The sequence below is a fragment of the Schistocerca gregaria genome, chromosome 1 (assembly GCF_023897955.1).
Source record: "Schistocerca gregaria isolate iqSchGreg1 chromosome 1, iqSchGreg1.2, whole genome shotgun sequence".
Classification (NCBI taxonomy): Eukaryota; Metazoa; Arthropoda; class Insecta; order Orthoptera; family Acrididae; genus Schistocerca; species Schistocerca gregaria.
Genome location: NC_064920.1, coordinates 351326756 through 351354141, shown reverse-complemented (window position 1 = coordinate 351354141; position 27386 = coordinate 351326756). Strand labels below are relative to the sequence as shown.

The 27386-nt window shown below is 42.9% G+C and overlaps 1 protein-coding gene across 2 annotated transcripts in view; it reads right to left on the bottom strand.

Moving 5' to 3' along the window:
* Positions 1-27386, bottom strand: part of LOC126345346 (uncharacterized) — a 997319-nt gene that overhangs the window by 787015 nt on the left and 182918 nt on the right. The window contains exon 1 of one of the 2 annotated variants that reach the window (XM_050002095.1): positions 23204-23236. The exons of the other annotated variant lie outside the window; for it this stretch is intronic. The gene's annotated coding sequence lies outside the window, so the exon portion shown is untranslated. Of the gene's footprint in view, positions 1-23203; positions 23237-27386 lie in introns of those variants that run through there. 2 annotated transcript variants of the gene reach the window in all.

Sequence of the window (27386 nt, the reverse complement as noted above, 5' to 3'; positions counted from 1 at the left end):
GCACTTCAATTTGGAATCACGTTACCGCTACGGTCGCACGTTCGAATCCTGTCTCGGGCTTGGATGTGCGTGATGTCCTTAGGTTAGTTAGGTTTAAGTAGTTCTAAGTTCTAGGGGACTGATGACCTCAGGTGTTAAGTCACATAATGCTCAGAGTCATTTGAACCATTTTTTATTCCTTTCTGTCATTGCGAAACCCCTCATTGCTTATCTTATAAGCCAGCCTAATTTTCTACAGCCTTCTATACCACAACATCACCAACATTTCAGTTCTCTTCTTCTTTGGTATTCCCACAGTGCATGATTCCCTGCCATATAATGCTGTAATGATTCTCAGAAATTTCTTCCTCAAATTAAGGCCAATATTAATGTACTTCTGTTGGCCAGGAATGCCTTCCTTCCCTGTGCTAGTCTGCTTTTTATGTCCTCGTTCCTTCTTCCGTCATGCGTTATTTTGTCTGGAAGGCAGCAGGAGTCATTCCCTTCGTCTGTTTCGTGGTCATCAATTTCGACGTTAAGTGAATCGTTAAAGCCTCATTTGCTGCTCCTCATTACTATGTTCTTACTTCGCTTTACATTCGCACTTTATCTTGTCTTTATTAGACTGTTCATTTCATTCATAATGTTCTGTAATTTTATTTCAGTTTCAATGAGGTTCACGATGTCATCAGCGAAGCTGATCTCTGATTTTAATCCCACTGTTGAACGGTCCTTTTAATTCTGTCATTGCTTCTTCAATATATAAACTGAACAATAGGGGCGAAAGTCTGTATCCCTGCATCATACTGTCTCTAATCTACAGGGTGTCCGAAAAGACTTTCCATGATTACATAAACTGATAACTCAGGCTAGAAGTAAGATACAAATATGAAACTTGTGTCGAATTGTTTACAACTATCAAAGTTTTATTCTGTTTAAAAGTTCGCAGTACGTAAGTAGTGGATGAGGTGCTGTGCCCAAGAAGCCATGTTAACCAATCAGGAGAAGGCACAGTGTGTCCAGTGGTACCATGAGACACGATCACCAACCACAGTGCAGGGACACTTGCAGACAACATTTGGAAGGAATCCACCTGATGTCAAGAACATTAAAGCCTGGTATGAGAAGTTCAAGAACACAGGATCGGTTGCTGACCTTCCGAGGTCTGGTCGACCAAGAACCTCAGCAGACAGGGTGGAAGGTGGAAGGCAGTCTTTTCTGCGAAGTCCGAAGAAATCGGTGCGCAGGGCCTCACGTGAATTACAGATGCCAAAAAGCTCTCTCCATGACATTTTACACAAACGTTTAAGGTTTAGTGCATACAAAAAAGTGCAAATCGCTCAGGCCTTGTTGGCCAATGACAGTACCCGTCGATATGACTTTGCGATCGAAATCCTATCAAGTATTGATGATGATGATTGTTATCTCGGACGAATTGCATTTTCCAACGAAGCGACCTTTTTTGTCAGATAAGTAGTGATTCGGCATAATATGCGCATTTGGGGTTCACAACCCCTTGGCGATGTCATGGAGTACACCAGAGGCAGTCTAAAGGTGAATGTCTGGTGCACGCTATTGCACGATCGAATTATCGGGCCATTATTCTTCGCTGAGGCTACCATCACATCTGCAGTGTCTCTGGACATGTTGCAACTGTATGCTGTTCCTCAGCTGCTTCAGTATCACCCCGATGTCTTGTTTCAGGAAGACGGTGCACCGCCTCATTGGGGTTTGGACGTCCGTGCCTATATCGATACGACCTTTCCTGGGCGATGAATTGGTCGTGATGGGCCAACGGTTTGGTCTCCACGCTCTCCTGACATAACCCCATGAGACTTCTTTTAATGGGGTTATGTCAAGGACGAGGTCTACCGAACACGTGTACCTCATCTTGAAACCATGCGGCAACGGATAACCACAGTCGCTGAATCGATCCCTCCAGTGATGTTGGCTAATGTGTGGACGGAAATTGAATATCGGCTAGATGTGCTACGTGCTACCAACGGTGTTCATGTGGAAGTTTACTGACCTTTGATAGTTTGTAAACAATTAGACACCAGTTTCATATTTGTATCTTACTTCTAGCCTGAGTTATCAATTTATGTAATCAGGGAAAGACCTTTCGGACACCCTCTACATCTGATCCGAGCACCTCGTTCATCATCTTCCTACTGTTGTTGTTCTTCTCCTACTTCTATACATGCGAACGAAAGGAATACTACCGAAATGTCTTACAGCGCCCACAGTAGCCACACGTAGTTGCTACAATGACTAACTCGCTGAAACCGTAGTACTTGTCCCTTTTCTCCGACTTGGCACGTTCCTACTCACTTTTACCACCCAGTTACGCAGCGAGCGGAAAGCCGCAAGACAAAAGCAGATGTGGGTAAAGGCCTCAGCGGCGAGATTTTGGTCGGAGCAGTCCGCGCAGCTACATCGCGGACGGTCACGCGCGTTGCAGCACACAGGAAACGGCGGAACAGCCGCACGCGGGGGCAGCGGTGCGAAAACAATTGCGGCGACGCTTTTCGGGACCGGGCGGCGCTGACATCTGAAAGTCTGGCAGGGGCGAAGGGAGGCGCGACCCCAGCGGCCAGATGCTATCGGCTGACGAGGCGTCTCTTTGAGGCCTGCCGCCGCGAAGCGCTCCATCAAGATCCGCCGTTGCTGTCACAGCGCGGCTGCAGCCGCGCGAGAAAGGATCTATTAATTAGTGTCCGTCTGTCAAACACAACAACGAAGCGGTTCTATGCCCAACAGATTTTCTGTCTGACACTTGAAAAGACATTTATAAGCATCCTTCATCAATACTTCCCACCCCCAGCGAGGCGAGAGCTAGCAAGGATGTCCTCGGATGTGTGGTTGTGGAAGGAGAAGCAGTGCGTCGTGGACAAAGCGGCAAGGAAGAGAAAATGAGTGTGGGCATTTGGGACACTGAAGAGACGTCAATGGGTTGTTGTTTTTCTTATTTTATGCGAACAGTGGCATCTCGGTAACTCACTAATGATGAAACAGTATTAAATTCAGCTTTTTTGTACTTTTCATTCTCTACTAAAAAGACTAAGCTATCCTCGAGGTGGATTGATTTGGGTTCCAGAGAAATGTAGGAACACACCAGATCAATACAGGCGCTACAACTTATCTTAGAAAACTTATCTTAGAAGACAGAGCAGAGAAACGCAAACCTGTGTTTATATTATTTGTCTACTTAGAGAGAGATTGTTGTAGACTGGATTTCCCTCTTTGAAATTCTGATGGTTGCAGAGTTAAAATACAGGGACCGAAAAGGTATACACCACATGTACAGAAACCAGACGGCAGTTATAAGAGTCCTTGAGTTATTCAATTTGCACACGTTGAGCAAGACGTACACGAAACCAAAGAGAAATATGGGAAATGAATTAAAGTTCTGGGAGCAGAAATAGAAAAGTTTAGGTTCGTCTGTGGCATTGTAATTCTGTCAGAGACAGCAAAGGATTTGGAAGAGGAATTGAACGAAATGGATAGTGTCTTGAAAAAAGGGTTACGGAATGTAGTCGTAAATCAGGCGATGTTGATGGAATTAGATGAGGTACTAATACATTAAAAGTAGTAGAGAAGTTTTATAGTTTCGGCAGCAAAAAAATGATGACCAAAGTAGACATGATATAAAACGTAGACTGGCAATATCAAGAAAAGTGTACCTCAAAAAGAGAAATTTCTTAAAATCGAACTTAAATTTCAGTTATGTTAATGGAATTTTAAGATCTTTTTCCGTGCTGGCAGAAAATAATAGTGAATTAAAGAGGGTATGCATTTTTACAAGCACACAATTTTGTTTTTTTTTAGTTGCCAAGCATGTTTGACTACAATTGTGGTATTCTCAGTGAGTTTTTTCTGATATTATTTCTGAAATATAAACATACAAATTTGTATGTAAGTTAGGAATATGTTACATCACATTTTGTTGTTGATTGCATTAACATGTACTTTTTTTCAGTATACAGCCATTTCGATACATCTTAGCAGAGCAGCGCTACATCGCTGAACTAGCGCCTCCTGGCCAAATGTGACGTCTAAGGGATGTCGAAAGGGAAATGTCACGCCGGCGCCTAGGAATCAGTAAATAAATGTAAATGTCGTGTGTCTAGGGCCTCCCGTCAGGTAGACCGTTCGCCGGGTGCAAGTCTTTCAATCTGACGCCACTTCGGCCACTTGCGCCTCGATGAGGATTAAAAGATGACGATGATTAGGGCAACACAACACCCAGTCCCTGGACGGAGAAAATCTCCGTCCCAGCCGGGAATCGAGCCTGGGTCCTTAAAATTGACATTCTGTCCCGCTGACCACTCAGCTACCGGGGGCGGTCCTAGGAATCAATGAATGGCTGTTTCCGCACAGCGACATTTCTAAAGTGCCCAATAAAAGCGCACAGGTGGCACCGAGGATGTTGCCGAATTGAGGGCTTATTCACGCATGTGACAATGTTGTATCCCTGCATGATCACGACACAGAAGGCCACAAAACAGGAGGGCTGAAAAAGCATAAAAACCCTTGGTTACTTCGGATCACGCCCGAGTGTTGTTGAATGGTTTTGAATGGCCCCTAATGGTTACACCCTGCATACCACTCCAAAAGAAGAGATAACATTCAGTCGGGTCATAGCCCCACGATGTCCTAGGGAAGGGCTGAATAGTCCAATGGGTGTCACCAGTGTCGAAAATGGTCAAGAATGTCGTTCTGATGAGCATCACATTGCATATGTCATTTCCGACCTCGAAATGTGTGTAAATGAATGCCGCAAGGGAAGGGGTGGTTTCATTGACGCTCTTTATGGCACCTTCTGAGGCTTTCCATGTCGATTCTTAGCAAGAGTGTGTCTTAAATGTTTTCTTCGGCAGCCTATAACAAACCGCGTGATTTCAGATACGAACGTCGCGAGTCTGATCTCCTTCCCAGAGAAGAAGGGAAGGGGTCATGTGTGAATAAGGAGAGGTGTGACTTTTTCTCATCCTATGACATGTCCACGGTGGTGAAATTTAGTGCCACCGAGACATCATCAACTCAGCTTACACCTCACATGAACTTCGGAGCTCTGCATTTTTTTCCGCTGCTGTCGACACCTTGCTGTTTGTTGAAGCGTCATCCAGTCCTAAAGTCAAGTTTTAGGGCGCCATGCTTTTGCACCGTTACAGAAGAAGGTTGTACGCACCTTTGAGCCAAATTTCAAAATTACGGGGCTTTGAATATGTGACTTTTTAATTGTATTGAGTAGAGTATATACTCGTATTCTGATAAAAATAGTGGCATATTCCCCGTTTTTAAGATTACCATTCCTGTATTTGACTCGTCACTAGCTCTATTTGGTTTTTATTTAGTCGGTAAGTATGTTTTTGCTATTGCTTTTATATTTAAAGTGACCTGTGAACAACCGTAAAAAATTATGAGGCTTTGGTATAGAGAACTATTTGGTATGGTTTCTTATTCATAGATTATGTTGCATATTTCAACAGTGTTTACTTACTTTTTCTCCTCGTAATTGGTGAATTCTGGATGTTATTCTGTTGCTTTTCACTACCCAGTTTACGTTCAATATGTGTTCTTCACAGTCGTTTATTTCACTAACTGGTTTTCGTTTGGCGGTCGCGAAATTTCTGTTTGTTGCGATATGTTTTCATGTCTGTGGTGTGTTTGTTTGTTTGCGACTTTAATTGCTTGTTTGTTAGTTCTTCCAGAGCGTTGAATAACGTTTTGTTGCAGAGTACGGTTTGATCAATGATGGCTTTTTTTTTTGGCATTTATGATATAGTGATTTTCTGCTGTAATCACTAAGTGGTATAGACAACTACTGTATTTCAAGATTTGGAAATCTGTTTCTAAGCACAATGCCGGTGGTTCTAACAATGAGGTGATCTGCAAATGTGGAGTGTGTGCCGTTGTTTTCAGTGTTCTTAAATGTTCGGAGTATCATATTTTGAATTTTCTACGTATCTGTCCAACACGTGTTAAATCACAATCTTCGCAGCTTAACTGGTGTATACTTGCATTGCTAAATTTATTGATGGCAGTGTTGAGTGTTCTTAATTCTTGTTTTTTTTATGAATGCCACATGTATGCCTAATTTTCTAGCACAGTTTTCTATTCTGCGTGTTATTTTGTTGCCAACTGTCAGCGTGTACCATGTTTCTAGCTAATTGTGGTTTCTTCACTTTGTGTGCTTTGTATGATTTTGCTGTTTGTGTCACTGGCGTGTTGTATTGTGGTACCATGGTGTGTGATAGGTGTCCGTTGCTCTTCTATTCTTTGGTTCAGTTTCTCTACTTATTTATTTTGGAACCATTCTTTGTGGCAGTCTGTGTGATTATGTTTAGTTCTACTGATTGGCTATCTTTAACCATTAGAATTCTGTTCAGTCTGTGTAGGAGATATCTGAGACTTTTTGTGTGCTACTGGATGCTTAGGTCTGCTGTGTATTATTGTACTGGTCGATGTAGTTTCTCTGCAGATTGATAACTGACGTTTGTGGCTTTTGTTTTCAATTACGACATCTAGGAAGTGTACCTTTTTTGTTTCAGTTTCAAAGTTGAAGTGGATGTTTCGCTGGGCAATGCTCAAGTCATTGTATTAATTGTGGTATTCGGTCATGTGTTTTATATACTATGCAGATTATGTCATCAACATAGCTGTACCATGCATTGCTTTGTTCTGTTTAGGTTATACTGTTTGTTTTAAAGACTATATTTGTAAAATAATTAAGGTAGATGTTGGCCAGTAAGCCACTTATGGTTGATTGAATGGGGTGGGGTCTTCTTGTTGGATGCAGGATTTATCTTTGAACCTGAAATGATTCTGGCCTGTGATTACCTGCGAAATTTCGAAACTTCTTGTCTCCGTCTTTGAAGTAAAATGTTTGTCTGTCTTAGCTGCATTTCAATTATTTTGATTGCTTCTTCACTTGATGTAAGCGTGTACAGTGACCTGACGTTCATATGACACATTGCCCTGACACCCCTGTGTTGCAGACGTCATAGACGTGCAACTGATTTCTGTAGGGTTTGACAGGGCACACATAAAGAGAAAAAATGGGTAAAGTAGACGCGTAATTTAAACAACAACAAAATCAGAGGTAACATATTGCTAACCTACATAAAAATTTGTATGTAAATATTTCAGGAACAATAAAAGGAGAAAGCCACTGGGGATACCACAACTTTATTGAAACATATTTGGGATTAAACAAAACAAAAGTCATGTACTTGCAAAAAGTAGGACGATATTTCATTCATTATCACAGATTTAAGTATCAGGAAGTCTTTTCTGAAAGTGAAACATGGACGATATGTAGTTTAGACAAGAAGAGAATAGATGCTTTTAAAATGTTGTGCTGCAACAGAATACTGACGATTTTCTAGGTAGATCGCATAACAAACGAGAAATTACTGGACAGATCTGAGAAGAAAAGAAATTTGTCGCGTAACTTGACTAAGAGAAGTAAGAGGCTGTTAGGACAAATTCTGAGACATCAAGGAACCCTTAATTTAGTATTGGAGGGAAGAGTAGTGGGCATGGGGATGGATTAAAATTGTAGAGGGAGACCCAGGAATGAATATAGGAAGTGGGTTGAAATGGATGTAGGTTGCACTTATCATGCAAAGATGAAGAGTCTAGAAGAAAGGAAGATATGGAAACACCGACAAGAAGAAGTGACAGTGTGACAGAACTTGTGTTAAGACGTAAGGAAATACCTTCCACGGCAGTAGAGCGAGCAGTAGAGAGTAAAAACTGTAGAGAAAGGCAGAGATTGGAATATATCCAGCAAATACCGGTAACTGAGGACGCAGGGTGCAAGTGCTCCTCTGAGATGAAGAGGTTAGGGAGGCTCATCGAACCAGCCAAAAGACTGATTACACCTCCACTCTGCCCCCCCCCCCCCCACCCCACCCCACCAAAAGAAAAACGAAAAATGTGGGATGACTGAGTACAATACTGGTGCAGGCACAAGTGTTTCGGAGCGCACAAAAATGGTTCAAATTTCTCTGAGCACTATGCGACTTAACTTCTGAGGTCATCAGTCGCCTAGAACTTAGAACTAATTAAACCTAACTAACCTATGGACATCACACACATCCATGCCCGAGGCAGGATTCGAACCTGCTACCGTAGCGGTTGCTCGGTTCCAGACAGTAGCACCTAGAACCGCACGGCCATTCCGACCGGCTCGGAGCACACAGCTCAGTGCGCACTGTAGAACACTGGTCTCCGCTACAGGCAGCATGTGTTCACATGTTGCCTGAACACATCAAGATTAGACCATGGATCAATAGAAACTTGTCGCTTAGTCTGATAAATCATGTCTCTTCTTACATCAGGTCGATGGTCATGTTCGAATATGGCGTCATCCAGGCGAATGGCTACTTGCACCGCGTCACTGATTTAAGCCAGTTAGGGTAGTTGTTATGGTATGGGGGCATTCACTACGGTTTCCATGTGACATTGGCGGTAATCGAAGACAGCTGGTGGCTACGTGAACGTTACTGGGGACCACCTGCGTCCCGTCATGGCTAATGTCTTCGGCAGTGATGATGGCATCTTCCAACAAGATAACTGTCATTGTCAGGAAGTCAGCACTGTGTTTCAGGGGTTTTAGGAGTCTCGGAATTCGCCCGAACTGGGTCGCTATCGGGCAGCAACTCCCCGCAAAAATCCACCTGTCCGTAATTTACGATATTTGCGTGAGTTATACGTAGACACCCACTGCCAGATACCTGCTTGAACCTAGCATGGAAGTGTCGAATGCATGGCACGCGGGATAGCTGTTGTATTGCGTTCCAAAGACCAGCAAGTACGCTATTAAACATTTGGTCACAATGTTTCGGCTGAGCAGCGTATCTTTGAAAGCAGACCGGAGTGCCGTGACTGTAAAAATTGAATGAAGAAAGTGAGAGGACGGAGGGTATAGGGGATTGATCTGGAGAAGCAAAAGAAGATAAATAAAGGGAGGGGACGAGGAAGGAGAGAGATCGGCAGAGGGGGAGACAGGAGGGAAAAAATGGGAGGGAAAAATGTTGGTGAGGGACGAGGGTGGGGTGAGAGAGAGAGAGGGAGGGTGTGAGGGAGATAATGTGAAACGAGGAGAGGGAGGTGGCAAAGGAGGGGAGGGAATACGGGATATGGGAGGGGGAGGAGGAAGAGGGGGAGGGGACGAATGCGATAAGTGCGACATATTTAGAGAATTACATCTACATCTACATCCATACTCCGCAAGCCACCTGATGGTGTGTGGTGGAGGGTATCTTGAGTAACTCTATCGGTTCTTCCTTCTATTCCAGTCTCGTATTGTTCGTGGAAAGAAGGATTGTCGGCACGCCTCTGTGTGGGCTCTAATCTCTCTGATTTTATCCACATTGTCTCTTCGCGAGATATACATAGGAGGGAGCAATATACTGCTTGACTCCTCGGTGAAGGTATTTTCTCGAAATTTCAACAAAAGCCCGTACCGAGCTACTGAGCGTCTCTCTTGCAGAGTCTTTCACTGGAGTTTATCTATCATATCTGTAACGCTTTCGCGATTACTAAATGATCCTGTAACGAAGCGTGCTGCTCTCCATTGGATCTTCTCTATCTCTTCTATCACCCCTATCTGGTACGGATCCCACACTGGTGAGCAGTATTCAAGCAGTGGGCGAATAAGCGTACTGTAACCTACTTCCTTTGTTTTCGGATTGCATTTCCTTAGGATTCTTCCAATGGCATCTGCTTTACCGACGATCAACTTTATATGATCATTCCATTTTAAATCACTCCTAATAGGTACTCCTTGATAATTTATGGAATTAACTGCTTCGAGTTGCTGTACTGCTATATTGTAGCTAAATGATAAGGGATCTTTCTTTCTATGAAGCACATGGAGAGCGCAAGAATTACGTTGCTGCCTGATTTTTGAAAACCAAATAAGGAAGTACACGATTTTTCTGCTGGTGTTTTAGTCTCGGGTCACCTTCAGTCTTTGTGTGCAATATTTCAGTTTTGTAAACTTATTGACACCCGCCCCATCGTCTTTGAGATCGGCAGGTTGTGTTGTCTGATATTGACGGCGTAGGGCGAGCCCATTCAGTAACAGTTAACTACAGACGAATATGTCCAATGCGTGTCTGCCTTCGCACATAAACTGGTCCAACTATCCACGTTGCTACGGTTTGCGGCGCAGCGCCAGTTGAAGAAAGCACGCATGGCTGGCCCCGGCGCTGGTGCCGGGCAGTCTGCTGAGGCGGAGGCGGCCCAAGTGAGTCACGGCGCGGCGGCCGCCGCAGGCAAAAACTGCGGCTGCTGCGTGGCCGCGGCCGCGGTCGCGCCACCTGGGCCGGCAGCGCCACCAACACCACCGGGACAGACCCGCCACCGCAACCTGGGCCGCCGCACGCCTTCTCTCCGAAGCCTACACCGTGCAGTGACTCCCCAGCTCACGAAGAGGAGAGATTTTCATCGTCTATAGTAGCACTAGCTCGACTACGCTACTGCTCAATTAAATTGCAGCACCAGGAGAAACAGCGAATAACGAAGGTTATCTGAACCAACTGCCGCCGTTCACAGTGTTCCACGTGTTTAAAAAATACTTTACTCATTGCACATATACAGGGTGGTCCATTGATCGTGACCGGGCCAAATTTTTCACGAAATAAGCATCAAACGAAAAAACTACTGTTGTGTACATAGTTCCACGTAGTCAGCGCGTACACAACTTTCCCACTAGAGCGCGCCCCATTAAGCACAACAGCGCAGGCGCTGCGCTCGTCCGTCTCCGCACTCCGAGATGGCGCTGTCTTAGAGACGGACCAAATTCTGTTTCCGCCAATCCGCGTATTAATATGTAACGCAGCCAATGAGATTGCTGCTAAAGTAGAACCTTTTCTCCTCGCGGATCACACTCGCGCAGTGATACCTGAATGCTCGAGGTATTATAACGAGTGTACAGACCTCCGATTAGTCAGTCTGCATTAGTCTGTATTAGTCTGTACTAGTCAATAGTCAAGTTTCAGTGTGCGCCTAATAAGATTATCATAGCCATGAAGAGAAATGTATAGACACTTTGTCAAATATCAGAGATATGTGAGAATAAGATTAACGTACCAAGACCAAAGGAAATTCAGATTCTCAATTGTCAACAGCATCCAGAATCAAGTTACGGTGACTAATTTTAAACATAACTTGATTAATTTTCACACACATTTGTTAAAATAATAACAAGCATATAGATTACTTAACTTGGTTCTGGATGCAATTTACAATTGACAATCTGAAGTTCCTTTGGTATTGGTACGTTAATCTTATTCTCACATATATCTCTGATACTTGACCAAAGTGTCTATACATTTATCTTCATGGCTACGTACAGGAATATGGTAATCTTATTAGGTTAGACTGAAACTTGGCTATAGACTGGTACAGACAAATGTAGAACTCGTACAGACTGGTACAGACAAATGCAGACTGGTACAGACTGGTGCAGACAAATGCAGACTGAGTAATCGGAGGTCTGTACACTCATTATAATACCTCACGCGTTCATGTATCACTGCATGAGTGTGATCCGCGAGGAGAAAAGGCTCTACATTAGCAGCAATCTCATTGTCTGCATTACATATTAATATGCAGGTCGGCGGAAGCAGAATTTGGTCTGTCTCTATGGCAGCGCCATCTCCTACTGCGGAGATGGACGAGCCCTGCGCCTGTGCTTAGTGGGGCGCACTCTAGTGGGAAAGTTGTGTACGCGCTGACTACACGGTACTATGTACACAACAGGAAGTTTACAGTACGCAAATTTAGGTCCACAGAGTTCCCAAGCCTGGCAACAATGGCTCTAACACGTTTGAGCACTGCATGGAACTGACCTTGGATGACAGATACGGGTTCTTCAATACATGCTGTTTCAACTCTGTGTTCATCAACCGTAGTGGCTGACGATCAACAGTGACCAGAGTCTCTCTCCTGTAGCGTGTTTTCATTGGGCGAAGAGATCAGCGGAACCTGCTGGCAAGGGAAACATTCGAACACACTCTTTTTCAACGTACATCAGGACTGTAGGACAACATGCGGTCTTGTGCTATCTTGTTGAAAGATAAAGTCGCGGAGACATTGAAGCTGGGATACAACCACAGGTGGCCCTAACACATCATAAATAAAATGGCTGCTATTCAACTAACTGACTACACGAACCAGAGATGACTAATTGTACGTCCAGTGTATCATGCCATATTTCAAGTGCTGGGCCCGTATAACTATGGCAAAGGCAGAATAGCAACTTTCGTTCTTCTCGGAGACTCCACACACGGATCGTCCATTACGACGTGGTATTCGATTGAAAACACAATGTGGTGCCATTCCTGTGTACTGCATGCACTACCGCCGGGCACACAGTTGGCGGCAGGCCTCTCCGCTGCCGCTGCAAGGGATCAGCAGCAACAGTCACCGTGCTGACTGTCCGTGGTGGCCCAGATATAGTCGCGCTGGCCGTGTGGCACTTGTCTTGCTGCAAACACGGTCTGTTCTTGACTCAAAGTACGTTGAATGCACGGCCGAGCGAACAAGATGTCTGTCTTCTCGACTGTTGGTCGCGTGGTGCCATTGTGATCTCGAGTAACGTTAAGGGAGGCCCTTCAGAACTCTCCGATTCCATATTTTCTGGACAGTCATGGAGTCACGGAACCCCAGCCAATGCGAGTAGCAATATCGCAGAATGATGAACAGATGTTTCGATATGCGACGATAGTGTCGCTGTCGAATTCCAATACACCTTGGTAGACAGTTCTTCTTACAGGAGACATTACTCGCTCTTCTCTCAATCTACATTCAAATGAGCCCTCTAAATGAGAAATATGATGCGTAATCTTTTCTCTTGTGCATAACGTATAAGGAACGATTAAAAAGTTCCCGTTAGAAGGCCGTACATTATAGAATCGGTATGCCAATCGGGTAAAATCGCCGTGAGCATTAACGCAATTATCCCACTGACGCACAAAGTTGAAGATGCCCGTTTGGTAAAATGTGTCCTGATGTGTGAATAAGCCGTAACTGCGTACTGCACATTCTCGACCGACACGAATCGGCGATCCTTCAAGGCCTTTTTTAAGGTACCGAAGGCGTGGTAATGAAATGTGAGAGAACAGGACTATAGGGTGGGTGCCCAAATATCTCCCATTTAAGTTTCCATAACTTCTTCGTTATGACGTTTGTGGTATATGGACGTGCGTTATCACGAAGCATGAACATGGCCCACCATTCCACAATAGTGGTTATAGACAGACATACTGTCCCATATACATTCTTCTATCTCCAGTGCGGGTCTACTGGTGCTTGGCCTTCAGCAGGTCAAGAAATGAATAACAGTATGTTGGACCTGTCTGGACGTATTTGGTAGTTATGTCACCATAGTTCAAGTTCCGCATTTAACGCACATACATCGGAAAGGCAGACTTCCTACAAAAAGAATAGAACAGTCTGTAACATAACGTGTCGAAATTATTATGAAAGTAGCAGGTACAAATAAGACATAAGCAATCATAATGGAAGTATACAGTTTCTTTCATAACAAAATAAGACGTTTGCATTTCCTGGATGGAAATCGTTATAAAGATACTGTATTGTGTTGTTATTGCACTTTTAGTACTTTTTCAAACCTCCGTTCTTAATAATTACCTTAAAAATTCTCTTCTGCATTGTTTTTGTTACGGTTTGTAGTTCTTGCATGAAATTCTCGCCCATTCTTTTCTCGTATAGCACTTTTCACCACACATACGGTCTTAAAATGACTTCAGTTGCAATAAACACGCCTTGCAGGTATTCCCAAAGTTTTTCCACGGGGTTCATAGCTGAGTTATGTGCATCTCAGAGCAGACAGTTTTATCTTCCGACCACTTTTTGGTTGTAGCAGAAACATGCACAGATACGTATTCTTGTTGAAAAATTGGACTTTCGTCTCCTAAGTCCTCATACATTCTAGTTAATTCTGTCTCTAGCATCTCATTATACATGTTAGAGTTCATTCCAGTGTTCAACCAAGCAATGCGTGATTTATATTTAGCGCAAAGGCTGCGCAAATCATAACACTTTCACCACCAAAATTTCTGCTCATTCTTACCTGCCGATCTGTTCTCATATCATGCCAATAATATTCAAAACCATCTGGTCCCTCGAAATTAAACTCCTTCTCAGCACTGAAGGTCACTTTATCCCATTCTGAAGTCCATGACATATGTTTTTGGGTGTCAGAGCAGTTTTCTGCAATCGTTTCTTGAATCCAAGACATTTGTAATGTGACAAGAGATGTCGTACACGGGGGTTGTTACTGACATTGGTAAATCAGCAAAAGGTTAGAGAAGAATAACGGTTTGTGTCCCTTGCTTTTCGCAAAACGAACAGTTTGAGTGCCTTAAATCATTTTCTGCTTAGCCCATATTTGACGTTCTGTCAATATCGTACACCCAACCTAACGAAATTATCAGTCATTGTTCTTGAACGGTTTAGCGTCTTGGCTATTAGACGATTAGAGCGTCCCATTTCCTTGTACGCACCAATTTTTGCTTTTTCATCTCATGATAATTGTTTACCACCTGGCACGGTCACAATCGTGATTAATGTACACAAAACCACTGTCGCTGGAGGTGTCTATTTCCTCTTTGCAGTCAAGGCACATACTCACACACTAACATCACATAGAGCCGACTGCTTTAATAGTGAGCTCTACCGTCTATCGCCGGCCGCGGTGGTCTCGCGGTTCTAGGCGCGCAGTCCGGAACCGTGCGTCTGCTACGGTCGCAGGTTCGAATCCTGCCTCGGGCATGGATGTGTGTGATGTCCTTAGGTTAGTTAGGTTTAAGTAGTTCTAAGTTCTAGGGGACTGATGACCACAGCAGTTGAGTCCCATAGTGCTCAGAGCCAATATTCATGCCTTTATAATGATTGCCATTACTGTACACCCGCATCAGAGTCGCGCTATGTTGGATGTAAGCTACGGTAACTTCTTCAGACGGAAAATTTTCGATCGCCCCTTTTAGACGACATTAAGCCCGCCTACTTTCTGCGGTTGCGCTGAAATGCTAAACTCTTGCGTATCCAAATATATAGTACACTTCATGCCAGTTCGGCATCTGTTACATTCCGGCTACATGGATAGCAGTGTGTTACTTGCAGTAACATCAACAGCCTGAGATTTCCAAAACTTGACGTAAACAACAACAGTAGATACGAATATCAGTTAGTTGAAATGACTATCCATATAACCTGCTATTTTACTGAGCTTTCCTGCGCCCACCTTGTGCGAGAGGAGTCTGTCATAGACTCTCCGGTCAAATGGTCTAACCATTACGCTTCATATAGTGGTAACTATAGAGTAATAATATAGTAGAATTAAATGAGGCCATGTTGAGTAAAATCAGATTAAGAAACGAGACGCTAGAAGCGCTCGATGACTTTTGCTATGGAGCAGCGAAGTAACTGACGACGGAAAAATAAAAAGAGTACAAAATACAGACTGACAGTGTCAAGAAAATCTCTGAAAAAGGGAAATATAGTTGCATCGACAATCAATTATACTGTTATTTGTCTGCAGTGTAGCTCGATATGGAAGTGAGTGTGGACGAAGAAATAGAACAAACAAAAGGGAGTAGGTGCTAGAGAGTAATACTGAAGACTAGACACATATATCAGGTAAATGATAAACAGACACTGATATGAATCGGAGAGAAAATCACTCTGAGAAACAACTTTAACAAAAGTTGGGAAAAATCAATAAGTGACCACGCACGGCATCTAGGAACAATTAATTTTTTAATGCGGAGAAATACGGATGTTTAAGAATCGTAGGGAGAGACCAAGACTTGAATACAGTAAGCACTTTCAAATGGGTGTAGGTTGCAGTAGTTATGTAGAGCTGAAGATATTTGTCCATCGTAGGCTAGTACAGAAAACTAGATCAAACTAGTCTTCGGACTTAAGTGTAAAACAAGCACAGTGGCCGAAAATATAATTTAAAGTCTGAATACAATGACATCGAATTTTGTGCAAGTGTTGCGTTTAAAATAAAGCTGTGTGTACGGGCCTATTTAGTTACACTAAGACTATTTTGTATGTTTCTCTTCCTAAGCAACTGCAATGTACCAGATCGATACAAGCCATCTTGGAAGACACCAACCACAAAGTTAATACTCTTCCTCAGCAACATGGCCTTCGGAGAAACAGGTTCTCTTCTTACATTGTCTTTCAATGGAGGCCGAGCAACGAATCGGCATCATCCATACAATGAAGACTTTATATTGTAAGATATAACTGAGAGGCACATGTAGCGTAACGCGCAGTCCTGCGTCATCGAGAACTGTTCAATAACGCAGATTCATCAGGATGGATCAAGCCATCCTCGTGCGTAATTTTGTCATTGGCTCCAGTCTGAACAAAAAACTGATACAAATTTCACAGAAAATGTATTGTAGCTTGAGTAGAGCTATTTCAACAGGCAAACGTCTCATGATCCTCGGTTGATTCATCACGCATATGACTGGTGGATGTTGGTGTCCACTTCTCGATTGGAAATGTGATTTTTGATCCGTTTGCAGTTTTTGAACCGCTTCAGAGTGGTGCTCATATACGGGTGACTTCTCATCTAATAACAAAACTATAAATACATTGTTGTTTGAAAATGTTATGTAAGACATATGGTCCATAATAGTTGCCTAGATGATGGACGATCAATACAGATAAACAATAAAGAAATAATAAGTATTTACTCACGTCAACTACTGCAAGAAGTCGAATCTCATGTGCACCACACATGTGTACATTTGGAAAGTGCACAACCATTAGAAACGTTAGCTTCCCATTAGTTAGTTTGTCATACATTCAGAAGTAAACTGAAGGTGGGAGAAAGGAGAGGAAAGGGAAGACAGTAATGAAGTCAACTGAATCGGTATTTTATGCGGAATCAGCGGCGACTAGTGAAAATGTGTTCCAGATCGGGACTCGAAGCAGGTATCTCGTGCTTGCTTACGTTAACAACTGCGCCACTGGACATGGCGCTTATCGTAAATTCGCGGACTATCTCGGCTTGGTCCCTGTCCGACTAACGTTCCCTCCTAGGCCCATCTAACCGCATTTCCCGTCCATGTCTATCATGCTCGCTAATTTTAGATTCTCGCTGGCGATGGAACGTAAGTATGTATATGTACTCGAGAAAGTGTATTCATTGCCCATCGAAGCGAATTAAGTCTATGATTGCTTGGTCTCGTTTCGGACATGTCTGACAGAACATACTCCACGCATTCATTAAACATACAGAATTGTTTCATCTTTCTTGTAGGACATCACTGTTGCACACTATATGCTTCTAAATTCTAGTTCTGGATGGGCTATAGTAGGAACAAAGTATATGTTTCTTGGGCCCGCCCGGTTGGCTGCGCGGCCTAACGCTTTCCGGGTGGGAAGGAGCGCCTGGTCCCCGGTACGAATCCGCCCGGCCAATTTGTGTCAAGGCCCGGTGAACCGGACAGTTTGTGGATGGTTTTTAGGCGGTTTTACATCTGCCTTGGTGAATGCGGTCTGGTTCCCCTCAGCTACACTATGTCGGCGATTGCTGCGCACACAGTAACCCTGGGTTTGGTGTGGGCCGGCGGAGGGGTGAAGTGGGCTGCGGCAGCCGTCGTGAGGTTGTGGACCACTGCGGCTGCAGCAGGGACAGAGCCTCTCTCTCGTTTCTAGGTCCCCGGTTAACATACAATACAATACAATGTGTTTCTTGAATGCGAGCCAATGAATAATTGCCGTGCTACGAGAATAAACGTGTAAAACAATGTACTGGATCTGACAAAAAAAAGGAATGAGGCAGCTCACATAATTAAGGGATTTTTTGCATTAGCACGCTGTTGGTTCTAGAATTTTGACCGCGTTGTTATGTCGTGAAAAGTTTCAACTTCTTCGACCAAGTTAGTGTTGGTGGTCAACTTCGGATGTGTTCTTAAACTTCGCCAGAAAGCATAGCTGAAGCCTGACACAGGGTGAAAGGGGCTGAAGCTGTAAATCTGTTTCCAGGTGGTGGTCGCCTTCAAACTAGAATGCATCAGAGTCCGCATTCGCGTCATCTGATGTTCCAGACCTTTCCGCCTTTCATTTTGCGAGGCGATGCTCAGCCGCTCGGCCATTTTTGCCTGGCAGAGGGACAAAAGCACTCCTCAGTGGTAAAAGCTCGTCATTTTTCACTGAGTTGATAAGCAACAGTTCAAGACAAAAAACTGTTCTGAACGTGTTTTGTCCGGTATTGATTTCACCACTTTTCACTCGCTATGTAAATAAAAAATAAAAACAACACACCATGCCATCCTCTGTCAATACGTCGTTGGATATGTTACGGAGTGTCGTGGCACCAGCGTACTGTTCTCCCGGCCATTGTCAGCTTTTATGACTTGGAGTCGTTGCTGCTCTGTCAGGGAGCTCCTCAGCTGACATCACGATGATGAGTAAACCTTCTTAACAAGCAAAAATCCCTCCCAGTACCTGGAATCTAACCCGGGTCGTCAGCTGTGGAGACGGACAACTGTTGTGTGAAAAACTAAATTAATTCAGTCTGAGTCTGGTAATCGATAAATTTCTAATAAACTAACTAACGTCGTGTTGATATTCCCGTGGGAGTACACCCTCCTTAATTGAAAAGAGTCTCATTCGCACTTACGAATATTATGTCTCGATTGTGACTGTTTAGTGTAAACTACTGTGACCAGTACATGTGAACTATTGTGTTTTGCTGGTTGCGCAGAAAGGCAGAGGAGAGAGTGAAACTCAGGGCAGGTATCCAGCCCACTGCACTCGAAGGGCACCAAGGGGCTCTCGAAATTAGCGTCCCAGTCGGAGGGACGAATATCTAGCAATATTGTCCCATGTCCTTACTTCACGAAATACCATGGAGTCATTTGGAATTCATTTTGGGGTATTGGCGCAAATTCCGGTATTAATGCAGTAACACTAATCCACCACTAATGACAGCTGTTGTGAACCACGGCACGTACCATCAGTGGAAGCAGAGGCATTGATCGTACAATGAAATCGAATACTTGTGATGGGTACTTCAACCATATTAGTTGTTTAGTTACGAACCTAACAATCACTGCGATACCTCCGCTGTCTCACGTAAACAGTGCGGAGTTCACAGGTAAAAAAAATGCATTGCTTTTAGATGTTTATTCCTGCAACACTGAAAATGTTCGAGCGCTGAAATGAGTTCTTATTCAAACTGATACCTACTGGAACAACATCCTGAATATTTGACAAGCTCCACTAGACGTGATTACAAGATGAATACCAACAGAAGATATGTACACTACTTTTAAAAAAATCGCTGGTTGCGATAACTAGAAGAGAAGAATAACATGAAATGATAAAGAGCTCTCTTTGTTTCAGCTGACACTTGAGTTGTCGAATAGTCGTGCTTTCACGATCATCCTGCTCTTTAGTACTGTGCGCCAGAAACGTCTACATTTACACAATAGTAAGATCTGTCTTTATAAAGTCTAGAAATGGGAGATGTCTTGAAAAGATACAAGTCTATATGAAGCGTTCCTAGAGGGTGAAGATGAATAGCACTGAAAGTTCAAATAGTAACACTGAGGCCATCGAGAGATATTAAGGAAATTGTGGTTCACCGTTTCTTATGCCGTGCTTATGTACAGCATTTCCTAACAAAAACAGCTTTCTTCAAGAACAACAACTTTTCAATAACTGAATGGATGTAGAAGAGCCATTGTCACAACCATATAAATCAGTAGCGCGAAGCTGTAGTGCCGGTTTCCCAAAGGTCGTGGCTTCGCTATAAACTATTTCTCCAGGACAAAGTACCGCAACAACTCATGACTAACCATGTTAAACGAACCTTGTGTTGATATGCAAGTAACTGCAGTCCAAGGCCAGTGGCTTTCCGCGCGGTTTCCATTAGGAAGCCTTCTAATAGAACCTGTTGTTTAACGACGGTGAAAGATAGTATCTTGTCTTTCATTCCGCATATAACGCAGCTGGTGAGGTAGAGAGTGCAGTCGGCGCTGTGATCGTGCGGCCAGGCCAAAAAGTCGCGAAACTGAGAATTCTCAGTCGACTGGAACGATCTGAAACTGTTACGTGTTAACCGAGCCGTATCGATATCGAGAAGGTCGAACATAATTCGAGGAAAATTCACATAAATCTTAGAGATCGTCGATTTCACCCCGTGTGGTACCAGACTTGTAAATCTGAAAGGCAATGGAATCACATAGATCAGGCAAATAAGGCGTTTTCATTGAATACAGGATCATAATTTCTTCAAGGAGCCTTCCTATTGCATTTCCCTCATCCCAACGTAAAATGCAATAGTGATGACAAAGTGGATTTAGCAATCAAGAAAATGTCGTCTCCTCAGCTGGAGTAATATTTAAATGCACTGGCATTTGACGTCTGACATCATAGAGACTGAGTCTGAGTACATAACGTCAAACTATCATTCATCTATTGCAGAGAACATTCTACAAGCTGTAGTACTATGATGTTCCCCGTTTCTCTTAAGCAGTCAACAAATAACAGACCAGACAGACTGTATTTTGCTACATCTCCAAAAGACGTCCGACTCTGTTACACATTTCCTACTCATAGACAAGACACGATCATGAGGGTACTTTCAAACCATGTGACTCTCTGAAAATAGTTTTTACTAATAAAACCTGGAACGAATTTTGACTCTGAAGCAGAGTGTGAGTTGGTTTGAAACTCCCTGTCAGACTGAAACTGAGTGTCGTACAGGGACTGGAAACTGGCGCCTTTACCTGCCGTGGGCAATCGCTCTACCGACTGAGCTATGCAGGCACGACTGACGAACTCCATCTTCCGCCGGTTCCCACCCCCTATTTTCTACACTTCACGCAAGTTCTGCACTCTTCACCGAACTGTCACTCCTGTAAGAAAGCATGTTGCGGAGAAATGTACATGGATTAGATAAAAAGTAGTGGCAACAACATAGCAGATCTTATTGACAGGCGTTTACCGTATTATATGCTCCCAATATAATCGTTCGGCATATCTGTCACCTTACTTCAAAAAGCCGGAGCCTTCGTATATCGTCAGTGCATCCGTCTTAGTCGATGTCGTACTAGGATCGCCCTGTGGCACAGATGATGTCTTTTCTTGTGATGTAGCGCGTGCCACGAAGGACATTGTGGCGGACAGATCGTAGTCGCACGGACTCGTTTCGTGCGAATACAGATGTCCCAGTATCTCCCAGCCTCACGTACGCAGGTGTTTCTGCACGAAGTTTGCCGCGTGGCATCGTGCATTGTCGAGAAGGGTAAGGGTATGCAGTGCTAGAGGGAATCATTGTTGTGCGCTCCGTGTCACTTCAGTCTTGATTCATGCACGTTGTTCGTGTTTCCTAAACATCCTGTTAGGACGCTTGAGCTGGCCTCCCGCACTTTCAGACAATAAACACAGCAACTTACTCGAACGCAGCCGTCGCCGCTTACTGTGCTGCTTTTACTGACCTTTTTCTATCAACTACAGACAGTGGACATGCCATGTGAAGCATCTCCTGTTACAGCATCATTGCTATACTTTTTATCCACCCCGCTTAGTAGCCATAGCTTGGAAACTAGATGATGAGGCACTGGCTGAAGTAAGGCTCTGAGCGTGGGTCCTGAGTCGTGCCTGAATAGCTAAGTCGGTTGAGCACTTACCAGCGAAAACAAAGATTTCATGTTCGAGTCCAGCTGTTGTGGCAAATTCGATGTTCTCGATGGTCTTGTAGACTGTCTGTCTGGAACGGCGGCGATATCTTCTGTACGGCATCTTGGCAGCAAAGGAACTGGAAGAGCAGCTGAATGGAATAGACAGTGTGTTGAAAGGAGGAAATAAGATGACCGTCAACAAAAGCAAAACGACGATAATGGAACGTAGTCGAATTAAATCGGGTGATGTTGCGGGAATTAAATTAGGAAATGAGACACTTGAAGTAGTACAGGAGTTTTGCTATTTGGGGAGCAAAATAACTGATGATGGTCGAAGTAGAGAGGATATAAAATGTAGACTGGCAATGGCAAGGAAAGCGCTTCTGAAGAAGAGAAATTTGTTAATATCGAGTACAGATTTAAGCGTCAGGTAGTCGTTTCTGAAAGTATTTGTATAGAGTGTACCCTTGTATGGACGTTAAACGTGGATGATAAATAGTATAGACAAGAAGAGAATAGAAGCTTTCGAAATGTGGTGTTACAGAAGAATGCTGAAGATTAGATGGGTATATCACATAACTAATAAGGAGGTATTGAATAGAATTGGAGAAAAGAAGAGTATGAGGCACAAATTGACTAGAAGAAGAGATCGGTTGGTAGGCATATTCTGAGACATCAAGGGATCACCAATTTAGTATTGGAGGGAAGCGTGGAGGGTAAAAATCGTAGAGGGAGACCAAGAGATGAATACATTAAACAGATTCAGAAGGACGTAGGTTGCAGTAGGTACTGGGAGATGAAGAAGCTTGCAAAGGATAGAGTAGCATGGAGAGCTGCTTCAAACCAGTCTCTGGACTTATTTTGTTACATTGGTGGCTGCTGTAGGATCCTCTTTATACTAATGTACACCGATAGCTTGCGGTCTGCAACTAACTGACGTCATTGTAAGTTTGGGTGGCGAATTAACAATCACTTTACCTGTAAACGTAATTTTATTCCGCGAAAATATTTGGTGATTATATTTTAACGAATACTTACAGTTATATACGAAGTATCCATCCTTTGTTTGAGAACTCAGGAAACAAAAAACATCCACATACAAAAATGTAAAACGTAGTGCCAATTTACATGCAATTCTCGTCAGAAAGTATATATAAGACAAAAAGCAGAAATTTTAAAACAATATATTCACAACACCTAAGAGCGCTAAAAAGTATCATCTGTCGTGGCACATTTCCTGCCCATTTATTATCCTCAAGCGCTACGCAACTAAAATACGTTTCAAAATATTAAAGTCCAGTCACAACATATAACAAAAACCTACAACAGCGAAAGTTTTGCACATGCTCGAAGACATTAGAAGAAGGAAAACAGATTATAAACGACTGCACTATTCGTGGCACACTATTTACAACATTAAAGAAACTGTTCAAAAGAGATGGCATAAAAAGATAAAATGAAACAATTAAAAAACACATACAGAGGGAGACAGAAAGTAAAAAAGAAATCAAATTAGGCTTCAGACTTACATAAAACCATGAGAACATCACCGAGGACTAGTCACACAGCAGGAACATCATTGTGTTTTATGAAGTGCATAACCTTAAATGGTAAGTGGAGTTCCTCAAAACCATGTCTCGTGTTCCTTTGTGCATTTCCACGACAGAGGAGCTAACAGTTGAGGACAGAAACATCGAAAAAAAACTGTAAGTAAGAGTAAAATATGGTTGCACAAGAAAATTAAGTTTATAGATAAAGCGATTTGATAACTCGCCAGACAAACCCACAACAATGTCATTTAGTTGCAGAAGATAAGCTACCGATGTACAGTAATGTAGTAAGGGTCCTACATAATTAGGACATAATCTGTTTTTAGGCCTAATTTAAGTAGACAAATGAGCTCTTAAAACATGTTTGTATTTTACAGAAATTAAAGTATGCTATGGTGGTGGCGCAAAGGTGTTGAAACAAGTTGGGCGTTTATAAACAGCAGCTGTTTGCCTAATTAAGAGCAGTATACTTACAGATATGTAGGCGGAGTTTCTTCAGAGTAACTGAAAATGTTGTGCGTTAATTTAAAGTAATATTATTGTTGTTGTAGTGTAATTGGATGAAGGACATTCAAGAGAACCATTTAGCGCAGAACGTCAGGCATCAGATATCTTGTGACATATCGTAGAACCAATTAGGTGGAAATGGCTGCCGTGGACACACACTCCACTCCACTGAACACCGCTAAAAATAGTTCCATGCATGAAATGACGGGACAGCTGAGCAGCCCATAGTAGTCTGACAAGTGTGTGCTTCACGATACATTGGTGGAATGTCTTGTAAGTAGCTGTAAAACTGCTAAGTTATTTTATCGTAAGAAATTTGTCACGTAACTGGTTGAAAGATTAGTCGAGATGGTGTCTGACACACTGAAAGTCAGGCCGTAAATATTTCTGGTACATGTGATGCGTAATAACGTAAATTAGGCGGCAGAGGAAGGTGACAGCTTTTGTGCGTCAAAGAATTTATACCTGCAGTACACAATCAGAGTAGATACAGTAAAATAGTTGAACACTGGTTGGCCTTCCCGCAATGTTTTGGATGGACGTTTGTGTGACCTCGGGCAGTTTTAGGACGGCAGAGGCCCACGGGAAGTCGTAAAGAGCAAGGCGCGCGTCCTCGGCTGTCTTGGCTCCCGAGAGCGCTATCCCAGATGCTCGCTCCCGACTCTGACACAGCGGCGGCTGCGCTGGGATTGCAACGCGTGGCCACAGGGGTCCGCCTCAGTGCGAGCTGTTTTTATAGCAGCCATTGCCCCTCTAACAAGGCGACTGCTGCGATTAAAACTTCCTTTTCCAACTGGGTGGAAACTGTGGCATTCTCGTCTACAAATGAGCTCGATTTTGTATAATTCTGGACGATGAGAAGGGCTATCTGGAAAGCATCGCTCCCATAAGACGTTTCTGACAAGCGCCTTCCTTCAGTTGGTGGCATCGTATATGTTGTTGTGGACTTCTGTACAGTCCAAGCCTCTGCACGTCTGTATAACTGCTGCAACCTACATCGTTCTGAATCTGCTTACTACACTTATCTCTTGGTTTCCCTTTACGATTTTTATCCTCCACACTTTCCTCCAACACTAAGTTGGTGATCCGTTGATGTCTCAGAATATGTCCTATCAACCGATTCATTCTTATAGTGAGCTTGTGCCACAAATTTCTTTACTCCTAAGTTCTATTTAGTGTCCCCTCATTCGTTATGTGATCTAATTTTCAGAATTCTTCTGTAACACCATACTTCAAGCACTACTATTCTGTTCTTGTCTAAACCGTTTATCGCCCATGTTTCACTTCCATACATGGCCACACCCATACAAATACTTTGGTAAACGAATTCCTAGCACTTACATCTAGATTTGACATCAACAAATTTGTCTTCTTTAGAAACGCTTTTCTGGCCATTGGCAGTACACATTTTATGTCCTCTCTACTTCGGCCATCATCAGTTATTTTCTTACCCTAATAGTATAACTCATCTACTACTTTAAGTGTCTCGTTTCCTTATCTAATTTCCGCGGCATCAATTGATTTAATTCGACTACATTCCATTATCCTTCTTTTACTCTTCTTGATTTTCGTCTTATATTCTCCTTTCCAGATACTGTGCATTCCGTTCAACTGCTCCTCCAAGTCCTTTGCTGACTCTGACAGAATTACAATAACATCAGCAAACGACTGCTTCCCTTTCATGCCACCTGACTCTTATAACTGCCGTCTGGTTACTATACAAGTAGTGTATAACCTTCGGCCCCCTGTATTTTATCGCTATTACCTTCAGAATTTCAAAATGGGTATTCCAGACAATAAGGTTAAAATATTTCTCTAAATCAACAAATGCTATAAACGTAGCTTTGCCTTTCCTTCACCTATCTTCAAAGAGAAGTTGTAGGGTCAGCAATGCCACGCTTCGTACATTCATAACCGTACTTTGATGGTTATCCGTAATGTACGTTATACTGCTAAGGTGAAAAAACCTTGTTACTTCATTAGATTGTCTGCATTCCTCTTAGAGCTACATTGATCTTACACATGATTATTATATGGCAATAAGCACGTCCCACAGTACGGCTTCTGTCTCTTTGATGTTGCACACAGTTTGGCCTAAAATTATTCATATAAGGGGATATTCTGTAAGAAGGTATCATCCTTGTGAAACTTTATTTTCTTTTCTGGTTCATTCTCAAACTTTTCAAGTAAATGGAAAAATACCTCAAGCTCTTCTTACAGCATTACAGTGTCCACTGTCTAGAAACTTTTCCCCACTTTTCTGGTCAGCTATTACCTCAAAAAATTTCTGAAATTTATTGCTGGCTCACTAAACGAGTTTCTGTTCCACATGCTCCATCATACCATTACAGCAAATCATTGTCCTCTATTCACTTTATTTACTACCTGTGTCAAGTGTTCATTCCATTTACCCGCAGTTATTCAAACGATATGACAAGCTATAGAAGTTTACCATTAAAACAGAATATGTTTCCCATTCCAAGCACCTAGGAAGCATGATCTCGAAAGACAACACTATTAAGCAGGAAATACTCAGGAGGACATAGAAAGCATTCATTTTTAAAGGCAAATCAGAAATCGTCCCTGGGATGATAAAAAGCTAAACTCCGTCCGAACAGGCGTTGGGAGGTGGTACCAACTGGCCGCCGTGTCATCCTCAGGTCACAGGCGTCACTGGATGCGTATATGGTAAGGGACTTTCGAAGAGAAATAAAGTTACCGCATGTATAACATTGTGCGTGATGTGAGTTATTCATATTAGCTGACAGTTCCACGATAAACCGAGAAATGGCAGCTCTGTATCTAATTTCAGTTTCCCACTAATGGCAGATTTGTCAGGGTATATGCGTGTAAACAGTGCTAAGTGACAAAAACATAGTTGCTAGTAGTAGTCACCAGAATGGTTTTCGTGCCAGGAAAATGTCGTACTTTTCTGGGAAAATTTATTCAAATCTGAGGACGATATGGATGAATACGACTTCGACAAAATTGCTGAATACGATCCTGAACGCAAATGGGCTTCAAACGTTGTTGCTAACCACGTAAACGCGAATAATTCTTTAAACAATAAGCAACGTTGTGTGTGGAAATATTTTTAAACAACGACCTATCTGCATGAAAAATCACGATGGACATACATGAAATATTTATGAGACTTAATAGAAACTGAACTGCACAATTTCTCAAATGAACCAACTCGTTCTTACGATTGTTTACAGACGAGATATTCAATCGATCACGCGATGGATTGCTGTCCGGTTACTTCTCTTTTTCATGTCCATTTCCTTGCATACCGCTGTCATTTAGTGCACCATATGGAAGTCTAAATGAGGGAGGGCCTAGAAGTCGGTGAGCGAGCGGTGATCATGCTTGTGCGCCAAACTCTCTTGCCTGACTGCACACTGACCACACCCCCATGTCACGCTCTCTGAGTGTGAGGAGAGACAAGAAGGTACAACATAGACAGTGCGACATTTAAATGGAATTGCAGTCGCACTGAATTCTCAATTAAAAAAAGATGATAAAAAATAAATTTTCAAAATTATTTAATTATTTTTGGCTTGGTGAAGACATATGATAATTTTTATCTAATACGAACTGTCGACATACAGACTGACGCAGGGAACTTCACAGGTTTTCGCAGTCAGCTTGCTAC